The following is a 12,991-nucleotide window of genomic DNA, read 5'->3' as shown; positions in this document are numbered from 1 at the left end:
GGCGGAAACCTTCAGAGTAAAAGCCTGAAATGAAATATAACATGAGTTTAATTGAAACAAATCAATGATGAGAAAAAAAAAGTGGCTGACGTCACTCTGATCCACTGAAAATGGTAGAGTTTGTTTGAAATTACAATCCTCTCAGACCCACAGGCAATAAAAAAAACATGAGAGAACCGTTACAGCTGGTCCCTAACAAAACACTCAGAACAAATATTTTGACAAATTTAAAATATTTCATATTCACGTTTTGTCCTTCAGCAGGACGTCCTCTGAGTTCTGATACAAGCCCTGTCGGGCCCGTCCAGGCTGTATTTGGTCTAATTGGTTTTAAACAGTGCATTTTTTTGGTTGCCTGCCTTGCTTCTCTTTATCAATACATTGTCACATTGTGCAGCAGTTTATTTACATTTTGTTTCTTGTTGTGAGTCCTTATTACGGCCTGGAGTAACCATATAGTGAGGGAGGATGGAGGCGTAACTTGGTCCAACAATAATGATGATTTATAAAGTTGTATTTAACAAAAGATATATTCGATTGAGCAGCAACAGAGGCAGACAGCAGCAAGGAACCAAAAAGCACCTAGGCAGAGGGATCAGGACGCAGATATATGCTGCTACATCTGCGACCCCACCCTCCTCATCAGTCCTAATTTGGGAGACACCTATAAAGAATCATAGACAAGACGCGGCGGCCGTCACCGTCCTACTTTCTCATCAGCGATGTGCGGTCAGAGGATCATAAATGATTGAATTATATACAGACGCTCCTCTACTTACGTTCATTTGTTTTACATTTTTTTTTTGATGTTACGTTTGAACCGACTGTAAAATAATTTTGTAAAAAAAAAAATGTTGTGAGTGAATTTTTGAGTATAGCGCGCTTTCGGTAGTACGAGATGTTGAAACGATCAGAAACGACAGACTGAATGTGCCTTGCCTCTTCCCAGTTCATCGCGTGTTACCCTCGTGTTAAGACGTCGTATTTATTTGAAATTAATGTTATCATTTTAGAGTGTCATGTTTATAATTAATGATTTAGGAGTATTTATAAGATACAAAATAGAATTTATAGATGTATATACAGTATGAAGGGTCACACATTACTGGAACGTACAGTAATAATTTACGTTCATTTTCACGTTACGTTTGGCCGTTCGGAACGTAACTAAAACAGAAGTTGAGGAGCGTCTGCAGTTATTTTCCGTTTAACATCATCAATTTTAAGTTATTTTTACTTATAGATGAAAATCACAGAATTTTCACATGAGTGTAACTTCCTGAAACCGCCGGGAAGAGACACAAATTGAGGCACACAGTTCTCTTTACTCATGGTAGGGGGCGCTGGTGATCCCAGAGATTCAGCCGAGGATTCCTCTTCCTTGGAAGTGACAGTAAACTACAATCGACTGTCAGCGAGTCAAGTGATCCCATTTATTTGTTTTCCGCTCGCCTTGCCTTACGATAAAAATGAAAGATAACATCTCAACTCGAAATTTTTTTCAATGCTTTTGTTCAGAAGGAGCTGCAGATGGACTTCATTTATAAGTAAACTTAACATATAAAAAAACCTGTAGGTAACAACATAACAAGTTTTCAAATGTGCCTCACCAGCCATGAACCTCACCGCACGTCACTGTTTCTTATTTTGTGTTTTTTTTACCACATATCACGCTACATACGTCTACATAGGTTCATCTTTAATGTCGATCTATGGCTGCCTTTAATTATTCATTAATTTTCAATAAAATCAAAGGTGGTACTCCTTAATATCAGAACACAAAAGCGCAGACAAGAGATTTATCATCAGGCGTCTCTTAAACATACAGAGAGGCAGAGGAAAGGAGGAAGATCATGATGACTACATTAATTCTCGTGGAATCACATCAAAATGTCACATTAGCATCAACCCAGAGGTTTCTCAATGACGACCAGCACCCATCAATTCTCTGATCAATCCCTCCTGAAAGAGACGCACCATTAAATCAGAGCAATGACTTCAACATTACCCAGGTTGTACGAGCAGGTCGATGCCTGACTCATAAATCAGGACCTGATCAGACCGGGGGCTGGATGTGATTTTACTGGGGGAGCACTGTCCAGTCGTTCCTGCTTTACAACTAGTTAATGAGAGAAAACAGGAATAAGAAAACCGGAGTTATTTTGTCATGAACATTTAATGTTTACATTTTATTTTGAAAGACTTCCCTGGAAGTCCTGTTCCACAAGACGGCTGGTGTGCTGCTGGAATGGGGGGGGGGGAATCTCTTCTTTAACTTAATCAGTCTGTCTAACCATTGAAGAGCACCTGAAAAAGGGGGAGTTCCAGTGGGATCTTTTTTTGTTTCTGCCTCCATTCCCTCCCTGTTTTAAATTTCTTTTTCATTTCTTCCTCTGCTCTGTGTGACTCCTGATCCAAAATCAGCTTTCATCCATTCTCACCCTCCATGCTTGTTACTGACACACTGTGCTCCCCCTCATTTTCCCCTTGTTTTAATCTTCAGTGAAACCCTCTCCCCTCCTGTAACTAAGTCACAGGGGACCCGCGGGCCGCATGTGGCATAATGAAGATGGAAGATACATGTAAGAGCATTTTCATCCTGATGTGAACCAGATGAAGATGACCAGGAAAGAAGGAGGATGATGGTTTTTATTTCAAACACACTGTACATGACATTAATGGTCTCTCTACATAAATGTAGACCAGTAACCAGCAGAGTCATTAAAAGCCATTTAAGGTGCGACTGCAGAATCTCATTATATTTAACGGTCTAACTGAAGTTATGCTTCGTCTTTGAGTGGGTATTGGTGGCTAAATGAAGTCTATGGAAAGATTAAAATAGAAGGTGTGTGCGTGTCTGTGTTACTGTTGTGAGGATGGCAGGAAAATTGATTTCACCCCCTCCATTTGCATGCACCTGTGGGGATAATATCTCTCTGGGGTTCTGGCTAGACATCCCAACTGTATGCCTCTGTCCCTACTGTGAGAGACTGGCTTTCCAGTCTCCCTCCTGCACCGCCTGACACTTTTGGACTGAGAGGGAGACCAAAATAGAAGCAGCAAAGATGGAAACCAGAGAGCAAGGAGGAGCAGAAGCTGTCCTGGCATCATTGACAAACCATGTTGTGGAGGAAATAAAGGATAACCCAGAATGTCTGTAGCTATTCACACTTTTTATTGCTTCATAATTCATCTGACTGCTATTACTCACAGCGTTGAGATCAAATATTTCCTCTTCTTGGTTCATGCATCATCTCATTTTTTTTATTTTTTTTTATTTGTTGTTGCACACAGCAGCTCTAATTACGTTAACTCGTATCAAATTTAGCAGACGCAAAGAAAGCATTTCATTAGATGTATTGAGGCTTTATTGAAACAGACTAATTAAAACAAGCCAAAGCAAAATCACTGCATTAAGAGATTAATTCACTGCAGAGGAATTCATCTCTATTAGTTCTTTTTGTTTCAAGACAATCATTTTGATTTAAATTCTATGGGATTGAAGAGAATTTATATCAGAGAAAATAATTTGTTCTTCTGACATTGGAGAACAACTTTTACTTTCTCTCATGTGATGTACAAAAACCGAACTGAGTTCAGGAAAGTGCATGAGAAGGTAAAGAATATCTCCCATTGCTGATGGCTGCATGGGCAGTTTGAGGTGCTGGGATTTTTTTTTTAAAGATGCTTATGTCCTTGAGGTTTCTTTAAAAACCTGTTCCAATGTCACACCTGGAATATTGTGTGTGTCCTAAATATAGACTGAATATAGATAAGGTGGTGGTCTGTAGTTCACTCCTCCTAATCTACCATTGGTTTTTCCACTTTTCCCAAATGTTTTATGTTAACCTTCTTTCTACAGCATGTCTTTAAACGAGCCTCATTAAACGTTGCTTTCGTGTGCGGTTCTGAACCGGATTGGGGGTGTGGACACGCAGGATGTTTCATTTAATCTGGGGCCTGTTGACATGTCGTGGTTGTAAATATAAATGTTGGCCCCGATTCCACACCAGATTGATTCCAAATCACAAACAGAAGGGAACACAGAGATGAGAAGGATAGCCAACAAGTGATCAAGTGAGACAGACAAAATGTTTTTCACAGCAAATAGCTATGAGAAAACAGTCCATGATGGCTTACATGAGATTTTCCTAAACCTTTGGGAGCACAAAATTCTGAGCTAAGAAACAAAAGAGGAGCAGATTGAAACAGACAAACTAATCAAGAATGAATATATCACTTATTAACTAGTTCTTCCTAATTAATAGCTAATAATAGATAACAGATCATGTATGGATGCTTAAATTGAAATAGCAAATCCCATTTTTAAAGTACGAACAGAGCCCTCTGTCTGATGAATCAAAGAATGCTCAGCTCCCTCTGGCTGCTGTGGAAAGGACTCACTATTTTCTAATGCATTCAAATAGGCACACACATTAGTCACCCTTTTTTTTTTTTAAAATCTCTTACTTATCTTGAAGGGACGCAAAGATGGAAACTTCTTTCACTTAGAAACAAGTTTCAGCTGCTTTGGATTGAGGGTTCCTGTTCTTTGTCGGGACGTCCTGCAGCTCCTGGCTATGGCAGCATTTTTCTACACTTTCATCCAGATGAAAAGCAGATTATACATTCGATACAGACAGTGACAGCGCTGATGGAGCTCTTGTCCTTTTTGGAGCAGCAAAGATTCCTACAGCTCCCAAATCAAGGAGACACCCGTTCTTGGTTGTGTACCCATAGGGTTCAAAAAGGATTGTACTTCATGTAGCGACCTACAGCACCGGAGTTTTCATCCGGCAACTGCAGAGATCAGATCTGGTTGCAGTGTAGCATAAATGGTGGAGACAGTCAAGCTGAAGAATTTTATGAAATGAGTTCAAAGAAAAAAAGTATTTCTGTCGAAAGGTTAAATGCTTGGGTGATGTCTCACGACACGTGACAGAGAGAAAAGAGATCAGAGTGGTTTTATCAACTGTGTGTTCTCAAACATGGACATAACAGGATATATAACAGATAAGAGAACAGACAATCCTGGAGCCAACAATATGATAATTAAAGATCACGATTAAAAACAGATATATTCTTCTTTTTCATCCCTCAACTATTTCTGCTAATGATAAAACTGCTTCTCTTCCGTTTAGGTCTGCAGACTCCACGAACAAATATTTCCTTGAATAATACCAAACATTTATGGAGAAAGGGATATTATTATAATTGACTTGCATTTTTGACATTTTGGATTGATAAACAAGAAGTATTATTTCACTCTGGTAACATCCCAAGCGATTCAAGCATTGGGTACGTGACATTTGAGTTTCATTTTTTTAATCTAACTCAAAAAGGTCAGTAGAGGAGACTGAAAACTTAATTTGAGACTGCCAGCTCTTTCATAAATGAGGAGTGCCTGGCAGATCTGGAGGACAATATTCATGCCTTATGGAGTAAAAATCACTTCTACAATATTCAAATTTGACCCAAATTATACTTGTAATTATTAAAACCAGATGCTTACGCACAGTAGCAGACCTATTATTGGTGTACTGGGAAGAAACACATACATATGCGTGAGTAATTAAAGTCTTTTTGGGTTGTTACTGGAAATGCAACTTTCATTTTCATAGGATATTATGAAAAAAAATGTTTTTATCACCATGGGCATAAGACAAAGATGCAAATGTCCCACATAATCCCTGAAATAATTCCAATTCCTGCAAAAAGAACATCTCTTTTTTCTTCTACAGAGATAGAAAATGCAAATGCTAGAAAAAGACTGAGGACGCTGACTGTTCAAATACAACAGAGGACTCAAGGAAATAACAAGTGCTTTGCATCTATTTAAATGCAAGAGGAGCAACAAGGCTAATTTAAAGATGAATTGCAGCACCGATCCTCAGCATCACGGACTTCCTGTGTCCCTAGTGGTGATGGACCCTCAGGGTTACAAGCATCTGGCTTGTGACTCTCAGAAATGTCACCTCTACTCGCTCTGACGTTGTGCAGGAAGGCGGAAACAACAGACGGCGCACTTCCAAGTTTACTTGCAGCAAACAATCACAGAACCTTGACTTGAGCCTTATTGCGTGGACATCTTCTGGTACTAACAGACCTTTTCATTCTTCTTTTAAAAAAAAAATCATCGATAACTATACTGAGGCAGAAAGAGCGAAAGGTCGGACATCCAAATCTACCTTGACTCCACCAAAGGTAGGACCATATCCCCTCGCTAATGTCTGACCAGCCCCCTGGTGGTTTTGTAAGCTAAAGCGAGGTCGCGTGAGGCCTCAGGTATCACGTCAGGTTCCATGACAGCTCGCCTTTTAGAAAACAGCACCTCCAGCTGATTTGGTCTGCCATGCTGATGTTGCTGGGGGGTTCACTCAGGTTGGGTTTTGCCACTTTTTTCGCAATCAGAAATCAGCTTAAAGGTCATGCTCCGAAGTATACCGGCAGCATGCAGACAGAGGCTCCCCGCTTCCTGAAAAGTATCCAGTGTAATTTGACATTTAGTAATGACTGAATATTTTTGTACCCATAAGTAAGTTCTTCTCATGGGACTTTTACTGCATTTTAATCCTCCTAATAATCACTAAGTATCTCATTTTATTTAGAAAAAATCCCCAATTTCTGTTCTTCATTAAAATGCAAAAAGATTCAGGATGTTAAAAGGGGGATAATAAAGTTTCTTGTTTGCATATGAAACAGGAGTATTAATCATTTCAGTGACGGACTGTGACTTAGAACCTGCAAAGAACCCTGTCACCTCTGTTCATTTTCACTGCATTGTGGGGGGGTGGGGGGGATGGGGGGGAGAAAATTGGTCAGAAGAGAGCAGCAAAACAAGGTGACCACCTCTAATAACCAGCGGCCGGGCGCTCAATACGAGAAATGAAATCATTTTACCACCAATATGTGGAAAATGAGAACATGGAGACCGAGATTAGAGAATGAGGATTCAGACCACAGAACAATAAGCGGGTCATAAATGGAATGACAGGGGGAACATGCAACCTGATCTTAATGCCATCCAGCATATAGGGATAATTTTAAGGATTAGCTAATCAATGTTAAATTTTAAAAAGCCTTGTCTGCTGAGCTAAAATGTGTTCAAGAAACTTAAAAGACAGTAAAATATAAAATAATCTTAATTAAGGCTTCGGTTTCCATTGAAGATCTTCATAGCATTGTATATAATTACTTTTAAATGTTAATTTTGCTCGACATATTGTAGAATTTCAGCTGCAGTTGTGCAGCTCCAGCTAAACTATGGTGTATACGCCTCAGAGGAGCAATTAAGCAAAACAAAGTAAATTTGATGTGCACTTGAAATTCACACAACCAGATCATTTATATAGTTTTACACAAAAGCACACTGTTTGGGAATTGCTGAGCGACATCAACCATGGAAAAAGTGACAAGTGGCTCAGAGGTGGGTGTTGAAAAGTTGCAGGCTGAATCAGGTGGTGAGTGAACCGTGTGCACAAAGGCAGTGACAGAAGGGCTGGAGGCATCGAGACAGCTGACACACGCAGCCGTGATTTTATTAGCCTGCAGACAATTACATCTAACACAGGTTTTATGAATGTGTGCCAAATGAAATGAATTAATAATTTCTTAGATCTACCCCAATAAAAACAGATAAAAATCAGTAAAACATTATCGCATTAAGGATAGGGCTTCCCTCTGGATGCGCCTTTGACAAATATGCTCTCATTGAGAGATGCACACACAGAAGCACACACCTACACACTGCTACTGAAGCATGATTCTCTCATTAGAAGGCTGTGTTCAAGGACCTCCATGTTTTGTCTGTAATGTGTCAGTAATGATCCAGTCCTTCTAGGGCAGTAGTGACCAGTATGATAGTCACCACTACGTCCTTTCCTCCAGCCTTTGTGCTCGAAAGCATCACATCCTTTCCTCAGTTTCTAGTTACTGGAATAAATCCACTCACTTCCTCACACTCAGAAAGCACATTTTTAAAAGGTACACTTTCTCATGGAATGTAATAGGAGGCTCACAAATATTTAAATAATAATATAATTTCAACCAAGGTGGATTAACTAATTATTCTACTAATAGGATAAACCATACCTTTATAACATCATCTAATGTGTTGGATCAAATTACTGTATGTAAGAGGAAAATGTTGTTTGCGGTGACACCTCCTTTTATATTGTGCTTTTATTTATTTACTTGTTTTTATTCATTTTACATGGTAGCATGTGGCTGGTGAGCATATTGGGGGCATGCTGTTACAGAGCCAGATATTTCCCCAGGGTTCTGTGGACATCAGAACTGTGCTAAAAGCAGAATGAATGATAGACTTAATTCACTGAGTGTCTAGGAGCATGGTTTTAAAGTAGTGAATAAAAAGCATACATACATACATATATACATACATACATCTGGCCCCGCCCCTTGATACACCCACATTTCAAATCAGTTTGATCAACTTAATCAATAAAATCTTGACCCAATCAAACAAGGTTAGACGCAAAGTGCTACATTGATGATGACTGCAGTCAAATGGCTTCAAACAAATAAAATGATCAACTTCATCACTGTCATCCCTCAAGGGAACAGAAGTTTTTAAATCACATATTATTGAAACACTATGCTTAACATGATCTAGGTTTAAGATACAGCTTTAATGTAATCAAGGGTTCAGACTGTGCACAGAAACTGACACCAATTTTCTGCCAAAAAACGATCCGAGTAAGAGAAAAGTGAAGGAACTAAAAAGCCAGTTGTCTGGACAGAAGTCAGTTTTCCCACAGCCAATTTTAAAAGCGAAAGCCACCATCGAAGCATCGTTCTGGGTGACTCACCAGACCAAGAAGTCCGTCGTTGAAGCAGGTTGACTAAGTTCATTAATAAATAGTTGATGCTTTCAAAAGATAGTTGCAGCATCTCTCCTCAAAGCTACAAACCAACATCAAGCTGAAGTCCACGGCTCAAGGAGAGTTCTGGAACTTACTCAGAGAGGAAAAGTATCCCACCATGAGGAAAACGTGCTACCTCCTTGACTGCATTTAGCTCCACTTATTTATGTGAGTCAGCCTTTTCCCACATTAAGATCATTAAGTCCAAATACCATTCCATCGTGACTGATGATCATTTGGAAGTGTACTTGAGGCTGGCTGTCACCAGCTGCTGTCCGAACTCTGCATCCCTGGCTGATTCCATTCAGTGCAAGTCATTAGAGTAAATTTGGGGAAATGACAAAAAATGTGCTGTGCAATATGGGCTCATTATCACCATAAATGGTGCATATAAAAAAATTCTCAATATATTTATAAATACATTTATGTTTTGCGTTTTTGTAGTAAGTAGATCATTTTGACCTAGTCCTTTTTTAAGTAGCTTGCATGCTGAAAAAGTGTGAGCACCCGTGGTCAAAGCTGTGGATAAAAGGATACAACAGTTAATAATCTCCTTATGGTGATAGTAATTGTTTTGGGACTGTTACAGAATGTTGTTGTTTTTTTTAACATAGATGAGAAACTATTCACTTTTTACATCTTTGTTGTCCCAATTGTCATTTTATGCGAAAGAGAAAGCAGAAACATGCAATTCACGCAGATGGAATCAAGCAAACAGAGGAAAAGAGAGAGGAGAGATGGAATCTCAAGAAGGGTAAAGAGATCTGGATCAAAGTATGGGATTTAAAATGATTACGTCCTTCTTATTTAAGACAGTTTGTGTTAATGATGAGAAAAAAAAATCACTGTATTACAGTATTACATTTTTATCTGAGTTTTTAATCCAGTGCAAGTCATTGGAGTAATAAAAAATTCAATTTCACGGTTTCTCAGCCATGCCAGTGTTTTCACTCACCAGTGGATCGTGAGTGGAACATAATGCACAGCTCATTCGTCTCAAGTGAATGATATAGAGAATGAATGCATGGTTCTATCATTCTTAGTCAATTTATTACATAACTGCTTTCGCAAAAAACCATGAAACATAACAAAGGGTTGCACTAATTATTTCCAGCGTGTGTGTGACCCTGCCAGCTGTGACCTCACCATCTTTTGAAAATCAGATGAATGCTCAGCTCAATGAATGACAAATATAATTTACTAAATAACCTCAAGCTTTTTGCAAAATGCTTAAACTCATTGACTGTCACATTTAAACAGAAATAACATTTCAAGTTTTCGGTCACTTGCTCTTCACACCAATATTTTTCTCTTGCGGTGTCACAGCCCTCCTGCTTTTTAAAGCTATAATATTACACTCTTATTAAAAATTGTCCCCATGGCCCTGAAGTCCTCAAAATTAGTTTTTGTTGCCTAAAAACACCACGTTTTTTAAAATGTTTTTAGGATGCCTGTATACCCATTTGTTGACCGCTGGTCATAAACCGTCTGCGTGGCTTAAAATTTTAATTACCTCATGCCAGCAACTCCGCTTTGCCCCAGTGTGCGTCCTTGAGGGCAGAGCGAACTCTGAGCAGTGGTAATGTCTCCATCCTGGAAGAAGTGCAACGCCTACGGTGACATCATCGTTGGAGGCAAATCTAAACGGTGCTTCATAAGAAATATTTTCGGACAGGTGGAGCAAGCAAAAGAGACAATGTTTTTTTTTTCCTCATGTTTGAAGCATCTGTAGAAAAGCCATAGATGCGTCCTTTTATTTGAAAAGAGTCTTAAAGAACATTTTAATAAGGTACCTTCACTGGTGATTATAGCTATTAGCAAATAACCGTAGGGTAAATCAAATTATCAGCAGTGAGGTTCCTGAAAAACTCATTCACTCATTCCAGTCAATGTAATGCACACTTAATGTCAATTTTGTAATTTGCAAAGTACAGAGGAAGAGGACAAAACAGTTTGCTGAAATTACTAAAAAGGGTAACAGATTACAAAAAAAATGTCACATGAATAAAAATTACTGTGAAAATACCAAACATTTATTAGAATTTAAAACTCTGCAGTATCTTTCTATGTTAGTGCAGCTGGTTGGAGCAAGAGAACTTCTGACCAACGAGAAATAAGTGTGGGATATCCTTGACCCAGGTCAGGAGAGGATTAAAATCATCCAGAACATAACTGGGACCCAATCTTCTGAGCAGAATCAATGATGGTGAGATCAGGTTTGAAGCTCAGTGAAACTGCCAGGTGCTCCATCAGGTAAATGTTAAAATCAATCTAACACTGCACTGGGGAGCCAACAATGGGAGGCAAACATGGGGAAATATGAATTTTCTTTCCTAGGTGTCCGTCAGGAGTTCGGATTTCTATACAGAACATACCCTCAGCCTCAGCCTGATGTACTGGGAGCTTGGTTCAATACTGAAACCTCAACAATGTGTTCAATGAAGGCTTTACACTGTAGGTTGGTGCTCTGCGCTCATGAGCGATGGCGTCTCATGGGTTCCTCTTGATATATGTGTGTCAAGTGCATGTGTTCAGGCTTGAAATGTAAGCCAAGAACTCTCGGTCTGAAAACCACAAAGTAGGCTAACTGCTGCTCTGATTACCATTCTCATTTATTTAATCCAATTCCGCATTTTTCAGCCATTGATCTTACGAGGCTTGGAGAGAAATGATCGTCCAAACTGACCCAGGGGAAATCGATCAGTTATAAACAGAATGCCGACATGGTAAAGAAATGAGCCTCAGAAATGGTTCAATTTCTTTAGCTGTAACTATTACTCAATGTAATGTCCTCATTATAGCTACTCGCAGCATGTACACTGAACGTAATACACATTTCTTTGAATTTTAATGTGTGATCTCTCTTCGTATGCTCTGTTTATAGACGTCGGCATTCACCCATTATGTTAGCAGTTATTGCAAAACACACACAAAAGTCCTACTTGATGGTTTATGCTCTTGTTGATTGTCTTAAATTCCCCACAAACACAGTAGACTTTTCATCATCTGCTAGCTCAGTTAATTTCTCTCCTCAGATCTATGAGCTTCAAACATTATGCAGATAGGAAATAATCAGACACACAAAAACTGCAGTGTAATTCACACAACACTGAGCATCTAAATCTCTGCCTTGTTAGAAAATGCCTGCAGGATGTAGACATGTGGCTGTAAATAAATCCATTTCTGCCCACTGTTAGAAAACACTAGTTTAAAGTTAAATGACGTTGCAGCTCCCTCCAGTGTAAAGTGATGGACAGCAGTGAAATGATTACCTATTAAAACTTGCCTGGAGCCACAGCATCAACAGAGAAGCCCATAACGAGTCAGATGGACAAATATTGTAAGGCAATATTTTATTTTTTTGGCTCCTTCTGCTCTAAAGCAGACGTTCTTTTGGAAGTCCCTTCTGATTTTAACGGCTCATATTTCCCCTGCTGGATTATGTCCTTCTGTCCGATTGATTCGACCCATTGTCTCACATCAGAGAGTTTGGGATTTTGATAAGTGCCTCTCATTGGAAAACAAGGAGGCCTTGCAGCTACAGAGGTCGACTGGAGACTGAGAAACTGTGTTCAATTCAATTTAGCACATTGATTGCATTCATTGCTGCCAAGGTTAGTCTGTCACCCCTTTTAATAAAGTGACTGTTGGTAGGATTGTGTTTACCTGTCTGCACAAACATTTGGGATTTTATTAACGTTCAAAACAGAAATAATGTAAGATATATTTATGTGTTGGTGCACAGTTTGCAACAAATTCAAAATGCAACTTTCTTTTCATGATGTAACTTTACATCTTGGCCCGTAGAAGGTAGGATTTCAAGCTCTTGACATGCACTATAATTTAGTACATTTTGTGTATATTATACAGTATATATTTATTTTGCATTATTCTAGCTGTGCATTTAGTCAAAGGAAGAATAGTTCATACCATATCCTTAAAATCCAACCTCACACAAGCTGTTGCCATACTTTTTGGGTTAAATAAGCACTCAGAATAACCAAAGCTGAATATTTTTCATAAAATGAGAAACATAAAATATAAAAATCCCACACACACCAAAAGGCTTCACTCTTAATTACGGTAGGTTTTAGTCACGTTTAAAAAAG

The sequence above is a fragment of the Antennarius striatus genome, chromosome 17, assembly GCF_040054535.1.
Source record: "Antennarius striatus isolate MH-2024 chromosome 17, ASM4005453v1, whole genome shotgun sequence".
Lineage (NCBI taxonomy): Eukaryota > Metazoa > Chordata > Actinopteri > Lophiiformes > Antennariidae > Antennarius > Antennarius striatus.
The sequence above is the reverse complement of the archived record's forward strand: the minus strand, read 5'-3'. Positions refer to the sequence as shown.